Genomic DNA, 12,577 nt, shown 5'->3' with positions numbered 1-12,577 from the left:
TTTCACTTTACCTCACCGAAATTTCCAATAATGACTTGCGGGCTGCTCTATGAGCAAGAAGCCTGTGCTGGCATAAGGCCAGCTTTATCAAAAAGCATCAACAAAAACCAAACAGCCTTATTCCATCACCAACCCCGCCGCTCAGTCCCAGAAAAAATGTCGTGGCAGACACAAATGATATTCAAAATTGACATTAAGCTTTGAGAAATATACACATAAAGTTTAACTAATTCCCAGACGTTGTAACAAATCGACATGCCAACCTCCGGAGCGTTCCTCACCAGTTTAAGCAACATTGGAGAAAAAAAACCATAATTTGAAAAATAGAGAAAAGAAAAAACCTCTATAGCATTAATGCAGCTGATGTATCAATTATCTTTAACCAAACTTGTTCCAAAGAGCGTTTACTTTTAGAATAATAAAACAATAATTATAATAATAATTTGATTTCAACTGCTGTAAGAATTACCTCCCGTGCATTATCTTCCATACGAGCTGTGAAAATCTGTAATAAATAATAAAATAAAATATATCATTTTATAATTAGTATTATAATTTCCACCATCTGTAGTGTATCCATCTCACAGAAGGAACCTCCAGTCGGCTTTGAGTGCGCACTGTAGTCGGCACTGAAGGCTCTTTGCAGTATCTTTTCGGTTGTTTAGGGTTACTTCTTTGTCACTTTTTAAATTTGATTCCTTCGCTGGTTTCTGTCTACTTAGCTGGCAAGCTGATGCTACTTCCGCCTGGAACCCAAAGCCCTTTCACCTTATTAAAGTAAGTTATGTCTGTCTGTCTGTCTGACTGTATCTCTTTGTCTCTATCTGTCTGTCTGTCTGTCGTCTGTCTCTCTCTCTCTCTCTCTCTCTCTCTCTCTCTCAGGAACACGTATTCTCATTTCCACATTTCCAGGAAGAGAGACAAACAAATAATAATACTTACAAAGTTTTCATCTCCCCACATGTCCTCTCTTTTCTCTGCTTATCCACGATTTTCGGTTTTGCTCTTCATCTCGAGTTTCTTTTTCCGGTGACTTTCAGCTCATCAGATCTTGGGACGATTATGGTCAGGGAGATAATCAACTCAACGGGGGCGCCGAGGTTTGATTTTTTTTTTTTTTTCGTTTGCGAAGGGGAGGATCCTTCTTCAAAAGTAGTTATGCTCCCGATAAATTCAAACCATTCAACATTTCTAATCTTGGCCAAAGCGAGGTGCGGCAGCACACGTGTCTTTTGAGAGCTCATAAAATCCAAAGACCAAAAATATGATAAAAATAGGGATTTAAACCAAAACAAAAAACTTCTTTCAGTTTTTTTTCTAAAGATTAAAAAGAAACCCACAAAATTACGTGTATAAACGTGTTTACTTATAAGTATTTAAATTTTATTTTATCTCAACACTCGAGTACTTTCAGGCCCTATCTGTGGGCCCCTTTTCAAGAGATTTGTAGGAAAGTCAGCCTGAAGACTGCTGGGTCCTTGACCCAGGCTGACAACCTACACAATCTCTTGAAAAAGGGCCACAGATAGGGCCTGAAAGTACTCGAGTGTTGAGTAAAATAAAATGTAATTGCTTATAAGTAAACACGTTTTATTCAGTAATTTTGTGGGTTTCTTTTTTTATAGGTATTTTATTCAGATTGATGTTTGATTATTACTTTCCATTTGCCTTACATTTTGAAGTCAGAGGCCCCTGTGTGCTTGATTCATGTGAATAGTTTTCAATTATTGAAATAATAATAATAATAATAATGATAATAATAATAATAATAATAATAATAATATAATAAAATAATAATATAATAAAATAATATGGATAATAATAATAATAAATTTCTCCGCTCTGAGCATGGATTTGAAAGTTTTAGAGAGAGTACTGGATAGAGATTAAGAGAGATTGTAAAAGATCGGGAAACAGGCAATATGGATTTATGAGAGGAAGAGTGACGGTGGATTAACACAAAACCTGGAAAAATAGTCCCCACCTTTAGCATCTTTCGACCTCTCTGGAATGAAAGGAATAAATAGATTCTCTACCTCTCAGGCAAGATTGTCTCAAAGAAATTTACTTAGACCAATAACGACCCTGTCTTTAAATGTCCGTTTTCTATGAGACTGAAAGTGGCAGTAAACCTTATTTATATATTTTGCTCTTATCATTCGAATATTGCTATCAGGATAACGTGAACAAGTTTGGAATAATAATGAAGTTTGGAAGCGAGGTGACGAGTCGATTTAGTCTGTACAAAGTTAATAAAGGTTCCTCCATAACATTTCCCCCTTTCTTTGTTACTCATTCCCCTTTCAGCTCTAGTCTATATTTTGACCATCTCTTCAACGATGACACATAAATAGTTATCATCTCCTTTGTCTATATTGATTTCAATTATTGACAGTTAATTATTTCTTGGTATCGCTAAGTTTTGATGCTAAATAAATCTACATTTAATATACCCTGCGGACTCTAGATATCTTTTGCGATAGTCGTCAAAAATCTCTGCTTTCATTTTGCTTTAACTGCTTTTCATATTTATTATTATTGGTAAGATAGATTTCGCAAACAAAAATCTTATTTAAAGTCAGCATTTGATATGAGATTTACATTTACGACTACTTTTTCACTTCTGGGAATTGCCTTTCATAAGATTTTTCTAAAGTTCATGCAGAACAAAAGAAAATGGAGCTACTGAAGACAAGTGTTTTATCTTTTTATCATTTTAAATTTACCACTTAGAGAGTACCCGCCTCATTTTCCATTAGTGAGCACCTCAAGGCATGCGTCATTGCGGACAGAACAGCAATGAGCTGGCCTCACGTCAGCGTTGAGTTTTGCTTTTGGAGCAGAAGCCTTCATGCTGCAAAAACCAGGTCTCTTTTTTCTCATGCAGATGGTAAAAATGTTACCTTAATGGCCCAGTACAGAATTCTGATCAGGGGTTAGTCACCTAAGGTCAAGCACAGGCCAAGAGGCCAACAAAAAATAACCATGTCTGGAGTGTCAGAAGGTTGAAAGGATATTTTACATTAAGGGTAGATTGCGAAAAATAACTCGCTCAGTTTACTTAGAGTTTAATTTTTCATACAAACCTACTACGTTGTTTTATTGTTGTTAAAATAAATGACACGACGGAAGCGACAAAGGTTGACGATTTTGTTAAAGGCGAAGAAAGTAGTCAACAGAATTTTGACATGAAAATAAGGACGCCTCGAAAGATTTCCTGGAATGAAGTAGTGTGGAGCATTTAGGAGCTTTTTTAAACATATGCGCTAATAATGATAATAATAATAAAAAAAAATAATAATAATAACAATAATAATAATAATAATGATAATAATAATAATAATATACAATAATAATAATAATAATAATAATAATAATAATAATAATAATAATAATAATAAAAAAAAAAATAATAATAATAGTTTTACTTTTCGACGATATTGGATGCAACTCAAAAGACCACGCAACGGATAACCTTCCTTGCCCTACATCGCAAAAATGCATTAGCTCGTCGGTAGCTGTCATAAACAATGCCAATAACAGACTGATTTCAGTGGACCCCCAATTTCCATTAACCTCTGTTTATTCGTGTATCTTTTAGACCGCCAAAACAAAATTCTCGGATATTCAATTCTCAACATCAGTCGCCTGTGCATAGAGATTTAGATTTTTGCGTATTTCAAAAAAAAAAAAAAAAAAATGAAAACTCTAAAATCTAAATAGAAAAGGGTAGATTAAAGTTGACGGTCTTGCTCTGAGGTTTGGGAAGTTTAAATATACGCTGAGATATTTATCTGTTGGCTTCTGAATCCTATTAAGTTACGATAAAAACAGAAGATGAAAAAGACTGTATTGTGGCTGCATAGAAACTTATATGCATTTGGTATATTTCTGTCCCTCAGTTAAGAAATTTGTTGATCTGGCTTTTTTGATTTGCTGAATATGGTGTAAACTGAAAATAGGTAACAGGTTAAGGATTTTATTTTTAAAGTTAGATTTTGATGCCGACTTGAAAAAAAGGGATGAAAGTACGGCACGGGTCCTATATCTGTTATTATAGCAGGGATATGGATGGGAGATACTTAAGATTTATAAGTAATGACCCGGAATTACTTGAATGGATAAAAAGTAGAATGGCCAATACTTTTCAATATAAATAAAAAGTATTGACGTGTCAATATTTTTGTAATTTAAACGCATACCTAGACGAATAGTAAAAATCTTAATGTAGCGAATATACTTTAATTACTAATTTTATTTATATAAATATATTTTGATGTATATACAATATTACAATTTTATAAAAAAAATATATTCTGATGTTTATATAAATATTACAAATTGTAAGGATTGTTACTGTATATTTTCTTAAAAAAAAAAAAAAAGAAAAAAAGAGTAACTAAGCATACTACGTTAAAAGAAGAGAGAGAGAGAGAGAGAGAGAGAGAGAGAGAGAGAGAGAGAGAGTACTAATCAATACTACTCAGTCTTTTATGATATAAGGAACACAATCAATATCTATCTAGGTATTGTTCCGTTTACCACACCGCTGATCATTTACTTTGTACAGCAAGGGACAATGAAAACGATATGCATTATCAGTCAAACCATAGGTCAGTTTGCGAGCTGTTTTCTGGTAACTGGTAGTTTGAAGGTGATAGGCCTTTGTCCTTGTTTAGTCTCCTTATCTGGGATCGCTGCTTTCGACGGAAGGGGCAGTCGAGGAGCTAAACAGTTGTGGCACCGTTGAGCTGTAGTGAGGTGACGTTGGGGCTTTGTCTGTTATCTCGCGTAGTTTTATTAGTGTTCAAATTACTACGTTTCTCGGCATCTTGAATCGTGTACTTCAGCAACGATGGAGTGTCCATATAGTTTGGATGGTCGTCGGGTTCGGTCATTAGCGGAATTTTTGGATGGGTGACTTTGTGATGTTTCAAAGGTATATTTGTATATTTGGCCGTTTTGTTTTCAAACACACACCCGTTTATTTTGTCGGCTGTGATAACGTCTATGACATACTGTTCTGTCGTTGTAACTCCCATGTTCCTTGAACTTTTTCGGGTCTTAATTCTTCTTAATCTTTCAGGTGCAGTGAGGTGAAGGACAGAATGAGTCTACAGCAACCAGACGAGTTTGAAGACTACAACCCCACGAGGTGAATGGTAACTATACCATTGTAAATGGTGAGTATCTTATAACTTCTGTTTCTTCTCAAAATCTCTCTGCAAGCTAATCCTTCCCCATCAGGGGCGGAGCCCCTGATGTGGGGAGGAGCCACCCTTGACATACGGCAATTGGCCGTATGTCAAGGAGTGGAGCTTGCTTTCTCTAAACTTAAACCCACAAAAAACATGTTAAGTCTAGCAGTTTTTAGTATTTAGGTTTTGGCGAGTAAAGGTTCACCTTCCAGATTTGGTTTTTTCTTTGGATGTTTATTAGAAACCTTTAACTAAATTAGATATTTAAGTTTTTCATAATAATCTAACAGATTTTAAGAGGTAGCTTTTACGTGCTTAATGATGTAAAGTAAGAATGTATTTTTTCTTTAATTTTAGGTCAATCATTATTATAAATGACTTAACGAATCCATTTAGGTTAAAAGCTTAGGGTTGACCGTCTTGCACTGAATAACCTTACCTTGTCTGATGTTTTGTCTCGCATTGCAGATTGACGAGTTTCTGGTGGAGTCGATAAATGGACTCACGCTTAATTTATCGGCAGACCCTCATCACATTCCACAATAGCAGATATCTTTTTATCCTACACCAACGGCACTTGTATGCCTGTACGTGCTGTAATAAGGATTTCTCTGGAGTTTCAAGGCTATGCGCACGCCGTAGATTTGTGAACGATTTCCTCGACAATAAACTTGTGATTTCATGAAAATTAATTAGCTTTCATGATTTCATTTTCCCCGAAAAAGTTTTGTTTAAATATGTAAATTGCGTTTGTATATTCTGAATGTGTGCACCTTTTCATACTGTCATGGGTTTTGATGGTAGTGATTTTGAAGTTGCCCTTAAAAGTCGTCATAAATGGATTACGCTTTTAAAAGCCTTTTTCAGCTCGATAAAAATGCTGTGGCCCATGAAATTTAAATAAAACTTTCAGAATTAACTTGAGTTAAATGGTATTAAGGGTTGATTACAACGGTTTTGACTTGTACTTGGTTGCGATTTTAAAAACTACCTTTCTAAGCATACGAGAGGGATTACCGTCCATACCAGAATAGTGAGTTTATATAAGTATAGAGAAGTACAGAAATTCGCCTAGCAACTAAGGCGAGAACTGATCTGGGTCGTCCTGAGTGAAGTAGATACCTAGAGATTTCTATATGATTAAGACTTGAGAAACTGTTTAAAGATGTGGAATGGAGGACGAAATCGTCCTGATCAAGTAAATAAAAATGTGAACCATAGTTTGACTTAGACTTTGCAGGGGATTAGTTCCATAAGCGAGCATCGGCCACTAGCTGCTCCCCTGTAACTTTTTTTTGTTTTTAATGTACCTTCATTCGTATTACTTTCCATACTAAAGATTGCATCATAGAGAGCAACTTCTGTGTCTTCGGAAGCCATCGATAGATCTAGGGTTCACACAAGTGACTCTCACGCACTGCTGGGGGAAATGGTGGGTTTAAAGATTTGTCCTTAGGGGGTAAAAAAAACTAACAGTCATGCATGTTAGGTACTTTGACTTAATATCTTTGTTTTTGTGCTAATAAACTGCACGAAATGGTGAAAAAAGTTACTGACTGTGTAACTTACCATATTTAAGTAATAACGTCCGATGGATTATAGTTGGTATTGAAAAACAATTCCTCTAAATTTTTTATTTATTTTCATGCAAGTTTTAGTTTCAAACTCTATTTTAGGTTTTTTGAACCTTTGTAGGAGTGAGGGTATTTATAAGAGTGAGGATATTGTATTTTTAATTTAAAATTATAAAAAATATCCAAAAGCATACAGTGTTTCTCCCCCAGGTATATTAGGGAATAGTGCTTCAATATCGAAGCTTGGCATGGTTAGGTCAGAGTCCCGGCTAAAAATGCTTTTCGCTCTAAATCAAAAGTTTGTTATATCTCTAGTGAGACTGTCAAGAATTTAGCCATTTTATAACTTCCTGTAGTGTAGGATGATAGATGGGTCTCAAAGGGATACCTAACCCTTGTGTATTTTTGGTACACCATACATAACACCCAAAGAGGACCTTGTATATAGATTTTCGTTGGTTGTTTGGCATATCTTTTTATCATCTTAAAAGTTTTGGAGAACCGGTTTATTCTGTCCTCGTTTCTGAAAATTAGTTTGTTGTCTTAGTCGATGTCACCCAGTATTCTCAACTTCGTAGCATCTTTTAGAACTGTTTTCATTGCTGTTATAATCCGTTACATTTCATTTATGACAGTTCTCTTGCCTTCATCAGGTTTAGTATAAATATGATATTGCCGAGTTATCTTGAGTTTATTAAGGGTAGTAAGGTCCTGTTTCTTACGTAATGATGTCCACTTGTTTCATTTTGCTAAAATTCTTTGGCCAAATGTTAGATAGGTCGTTCTGAAGCTTAGAAAAGGTCAGTATTCAGAGAATTGTGTCGCTGAAAAGTTTTTAGATGGTAAAAAGAAAATATTCATAGTAGGATGGTGTGTCAGTCAACAGGCAAGCGAAAAAATCCAGGCCCAAAGAAAAAAAAAGCCCCTCTCTTGGTTAAATTTTAATTAGATAGGTTAAATAACCGCCTTATTCCTTCCTCCTTTGAATTCAGGCGTAATGATACCTAGTTTCTTAGTCGTTTTAACATGTTTCTTTACTTTCTCAATGTAGTTTGGCAACCTAAGTTGATAAAAATGCTTTCTTGCATGAGCAAGATATTGGCAGATTAGACGTCCCCTAATGTCAACATAGAAAATTAAAGAAATAAAAAATCAGCGTATTTGTGTTCAAGCTTTCCAAGTTATTCTTGAAAATACTCGTGTCTCTATCTTCGGAAAACGTTGTCCTTTTGGGGTTGGAACAAAGAAGCCCGCCCGAACTAAGACCCTTCCAGATAAAACATGGAAATTAGGCATAAATAAAATAAAGTACATTTTAGTGTCTTTGGCTTCTCTTTTCTATGTGACCCTCTACGAACGATACGTTGAAGAAGCGTCACCTGAGATGGAATTGGCCCAGGCGGATTCTCTCATGCATTCAGGCCTTTGAACGACTCAAAAGAAGTGTTTCTTCTGGGACAGAAAAATGGTTTTCTTTGTGCCCGTCCTTTCTCTTATGGAATTGAGTCTTTCTTATACCATATCTATGCGTAGTTATCGTAATTCTTGTTTTTTTTTAACTGATTTGGGTATATTACTCCACTTTTATTTTATCTGTTACCCGTTTACCTTACAGTTACGGACGATTTTTTTTTTTTCTTTTTTAAGTTTCCAGTTGTGCATATAAACCCTTGTCGTTCTGTGAATATTTACGTTTTACTTCGATTAAATAAATTAACTTCTTTTTAATTTATGATAACTAAAAAGTAACAACAATAATTCTCCTAACCATTATTCAACGGAAACACGACCAGATTACTTCATGAATTTTGATGGAATAAATTACCTTCTTACATGTAATTCATCAATGTTGCTAACTATATCTCTTGTCAGAATCTCGACAAAACGTCCGGAGAAAACAAGAAAGGCGATTTAGCCACAAATCCAAAATCGATTTCCATTGCTAACATTTAGAAATTTATCCAAATAAAATTCATACCTCTAAATCCATTGCCTACGTTAGTCATCAGTTGGGTAAGTGTTCGTTGGCAGTGAATCAAGAGATGATATTAAAGTAATTTAGATGGAGAAGGATGCTGACCATACAGGAACCCATTAGACGAGAGAAGCCACATTGCGTTGATATGACGTTATATTTCTTAAGCTGAACACTTAACCGGCGCTCTGAAGCTCGATGCATCTCTTCAACTGTGTACTATATGGCAAGGATCGTTTCCCGGTAATTATATCTTTATCTTTTATCTGCTAATTATTTCACCTTTTAACTGGTGATTGTCGAGAAAAATAAGTCAACAGCTTTCACGAATTTTTCTTTTTCTTCCCACGAAAAGTCCCTCGAGATTTTAACAAATTTCATAAGAGAAGGAAAGTGATATACTTGTTGTATTGTATCTTCACCAGATTGCGTCCCCATCTTGACGTAATCATTAAAGCATCTTCAGTTTACTAAAATAGTGAGAATGGTGTTCTTTATATTAACAATGAATTTTTTTTCTGTAGTGGCCTGTGGCTCCTACATTCCTGGTTGTTGTTTCTCCTCGAAGGAGAATAAAATGGGTCATCTTAATAATCCCGTTGAGTTTTTTTTTTTGTTTTCCCAGGGTGGTCAGTCAGGGTCCATCAAGTTATACAACAACGACATTGCTATATCTACAGTAGTAGTAAGGGTGAGGTGCTTACCCAGGCAAGTAGTTTGGTTTAGTAACGAAAATAATCTGTTCATTTACTCAGAGCTGATTTTTATGCTATAATAACGGGAAAAGTATTGACAAAGAGATTTATTTTATACCTTCCAACTATTTCTGTCATTGATTTGGTTATTTGTGTTCATTCGCATACTATGGTTTTTTTCTATCATAGTCATAGATGGCTAAACCTTGTGCATGTAAGATCTATATAAGAGCGAGAAAGGCTAATTGATTGGTGTTATTAATTGGCGTTAGAGCTGAAAATTCCAACCAGAGATAACAAGGAAAAACAGAGGCAATAGGACAGAATATCAGCATCTTTTTTACATTTGACTTTATATATGAGATTTTTCTTAGAAGTGTGGATAGAATGGAAGTGTTGCAATGTAAATAACAATAGTTTGTTTTCCTACCGTCATGAGGCTTTAGAATCTATTTTTATGGAAGCAATTATTTATCTATTTGTTGGCTTATTTCTACTTGTTATTGCGTTGCTTTGCATCCTCTTTTCTCCTTCAGTTCTGTGGCATCTCTTTTGTCAAGTCTATGTCCTATCGGGGGGTGGGGGGAGGGGTAGCGCCGTCAGTGACCTCATGCGGTGCACTGTAGGCATTACTTAATGTTCTTTGCAGCGTGCCCTTCTTAGGCCCCTAGCTGCAACCACTTTCGTTCATTTTACTACGCCTCCTTTCATGTTCTCTGTCTTCATCTTACTTCCCTCCCTCTCCTAACACTTGATGATTCATAGTGCGAATGCTTTGAGGTTTTCCTCCTGTTACACCTTTTCAAACCTTTTACTGTCCGTTTCCATTCAGAGCTGAATGACCTCATAAGTCCCAGTGCTTGGCCTTTGGCCTAAATTCTATATTTAACTCAACTTATCGAGTTTGTTCCTTGTGAATATTTTCTCACATCATCGAAAATGGTGTTTTTGAATGCCTCATTGTTCCTCAATACGTCAAAAAAGAAAAATGTTAATCCGAAGACAAAACTGATACTCAATCTTGTAATTATCATGGGATAGAATTGATAATTACAATTATACTTTTATAGCGACAGCGTTCCTTCATGCATAGGTCGATAGCCAAAAATGATAATGATGATGAACACTGTAACTGAATGTTCGAATAAAGTTAAGACCAAGGACGCTCGGTGAACTCTTTCTAAACCTGGGTCCAAAATACGCGAATAGGATATTCTCGGGAATATCACGAGGTGTGGATCATCTGGCATCCTTTATAGGATCTTTTTTGGAGTAGAATCTAACAAGCGCTTTCGAGCCTTTTCCTGATTTTTATTTTTTAGAAATGCAACATTAAATTTGCTTGTTTCTTCTCTTCTCTTACTCTTTTTTTCATTTTCTCTTGTATACCACTTTTACTACATTTCATGCATTTGATCAATAATAGGTTTTATATTTATTCCCATTATTATGAAAGAGAGAGAGAGAGAGAGAGAGAGAGAGAGAGAGAGGCGAAAGTTATGTATGTATCATGGTCGCTGATACAGGTATGATGATAAAGAAATGGGTATCAATGAACATTTAAAATCAAGAGAGACAGTTTATTGAAGAATATCCCAAATCGACGTATCACTGATTTGCTACATCAAGTTCAGTGTTAAAAATGATATTAGCCAAATGCAGCCCTTTTTCTCAATCAAGTAGGCTGTTAAACGAGTACAATTATAAATCAATAAAACCCCGTTTTTCTTATTCAAGTAATGTGTCAAATAAAATCACTCCTATAGTAGAGTCACATCAACCGTGCATCTGATGTCTAGGCCAGTCCCTTACGAAGCTCCTGATTGGCTGTTGATAAGCCAATCACAGTGCTGGAAACTCGCCTCAGTCTCTCTCGAGAGTTCATAGGCAGGATGTATGTTCCACATCTCCTAGAGATACTTTTGAAAGACGTATCCTTCAAGAGAGGTGGAGCATACATCCTTGCCTCGCTATGTGAACTCTCTCGGAGAGATTGAGAGTTTCCAGCACTGTGATTGGCTTATCAACAGCCAATCAGGAGCGTCGTAGGGACTGCCTAGATATCAGATGCATGGTTGATGTGAATCTACCATAGTAATACTGACTTGCTCAGTCAAGTTAGGTGTTAAAGAATATATCAAACCAGCATATCGCTGTTTCATGGAATATGTTAGAATGTTGAAATAGTTGAAATATTTATTGCATTTTTTTTATTTATCATTAGCACTGCAATATTGCAGTCTACCTTAGATAAAAATATGGCATCAATAATTTTTGATACATAACAGAATATTGTAGAGGAGGGCAAGCACTCACTGAATGGCTCTATAGTCTGAAATATTAAGTTTTGGTGACCTGTGACCTACAGAATGAACGACATTGTCACAATAACGGAAGTCTTTCTACGAGACATTTAATCAAATTTAGAGGTCTAGTGGAATGTACATAAATTATACTGTCTTACCAGCTTAGGGACGAAAATCAGTTGCGATTCCTGATGACATATTTCCTTTTGCAACTCTGCAGTCGCCAGCGAATATTGGATATTAGTCGAAGGTCAAAAGAAAACTTTAACCTTAAAGGCTCTTTTCATTCTGTATATAGTTGCGTATGGTGCTAGGAAAATTCGGTCCCAGAAAATTCGGTCCTGAAATCTCATTCTCAGAAAATTCGGTCCCAGAAAATTTCTAAAATCTAAACAACCAAGCCCAATATAACCTTTCTGAAAAAAGACATAAATATATGGAAAATATGATGTTAGAAGAAATGAAAATCTTTTATTTCTATCAATAACTTTAATGACTCGTTTGCTTTAGAGATCAATTTTACAAAGATGAACAAGATCTTGAGAACTTTGTGATCCTGGGATTTGTTTACAAACTGTAAGCAAAAGGGTACGTGGTGTTAAATGATGTTTTTAGGTAGTTTTGTCATATAGGACTTTAAGCACTTGTAATGGTATTTGAGAAAGATAATTTTGTGGATTTTCATTAACATTCATTTGACACCGCCTATATATAAGAAACGGTGACATTTGTAACTCAGTTTTTAGTCACTCTTCGTCCAGGATAAGCACAATTTTCCTGTTTGAAGAACCCCATCATGGCTGCAAAATATTTTAAAAGTGAAAAAAAC

The 12,577-nt window shown here is 35.4% G+C and overlaps 1 long non-coding RNA gene across 1 annotated transcript; it reads left to right on the top strand.

Annotated features, from left to right (window-relative positions):
• The first annotated feature begins 4,735 nt into the window (after positions 1 to 4,735).
• LOC135207014 (uncharacterized) lies at positions 4,736 to 5,915 on the top strand. The gene is made up of 3 exons (XR_010312865.1): positions 4,736 to 4,939; positions 5,087 to 5,183; positions 5,667 to 5,915. It is a non-coding gene; the product is annotated as an uncharacterized LOC135207014 (long non-coding RNA).
• Positions 5,916 to 12,577: the final 6,662 nt, after the last annotated feature.

This window comes from Macrobrachium nipponense, chromosome 31 (genome assembly GCF_015104395.2).
Source record: "Macrobrachium nipponense isolate FS-2020 chromosome 31, ASM1510439v2, whole genome shotgun sequence".
Lineage (NCBI taxonomy): Eukaryota > Metazoa > Arthropoda > Malacostraca > Decapoda > Palaemonidae > Macrobrachium > Macrobrachium nipponense.
Note: the sequence above shows the minus strand (reverse complement) of the source record. Positions and strands in the feature narration are given on the sequence as shown.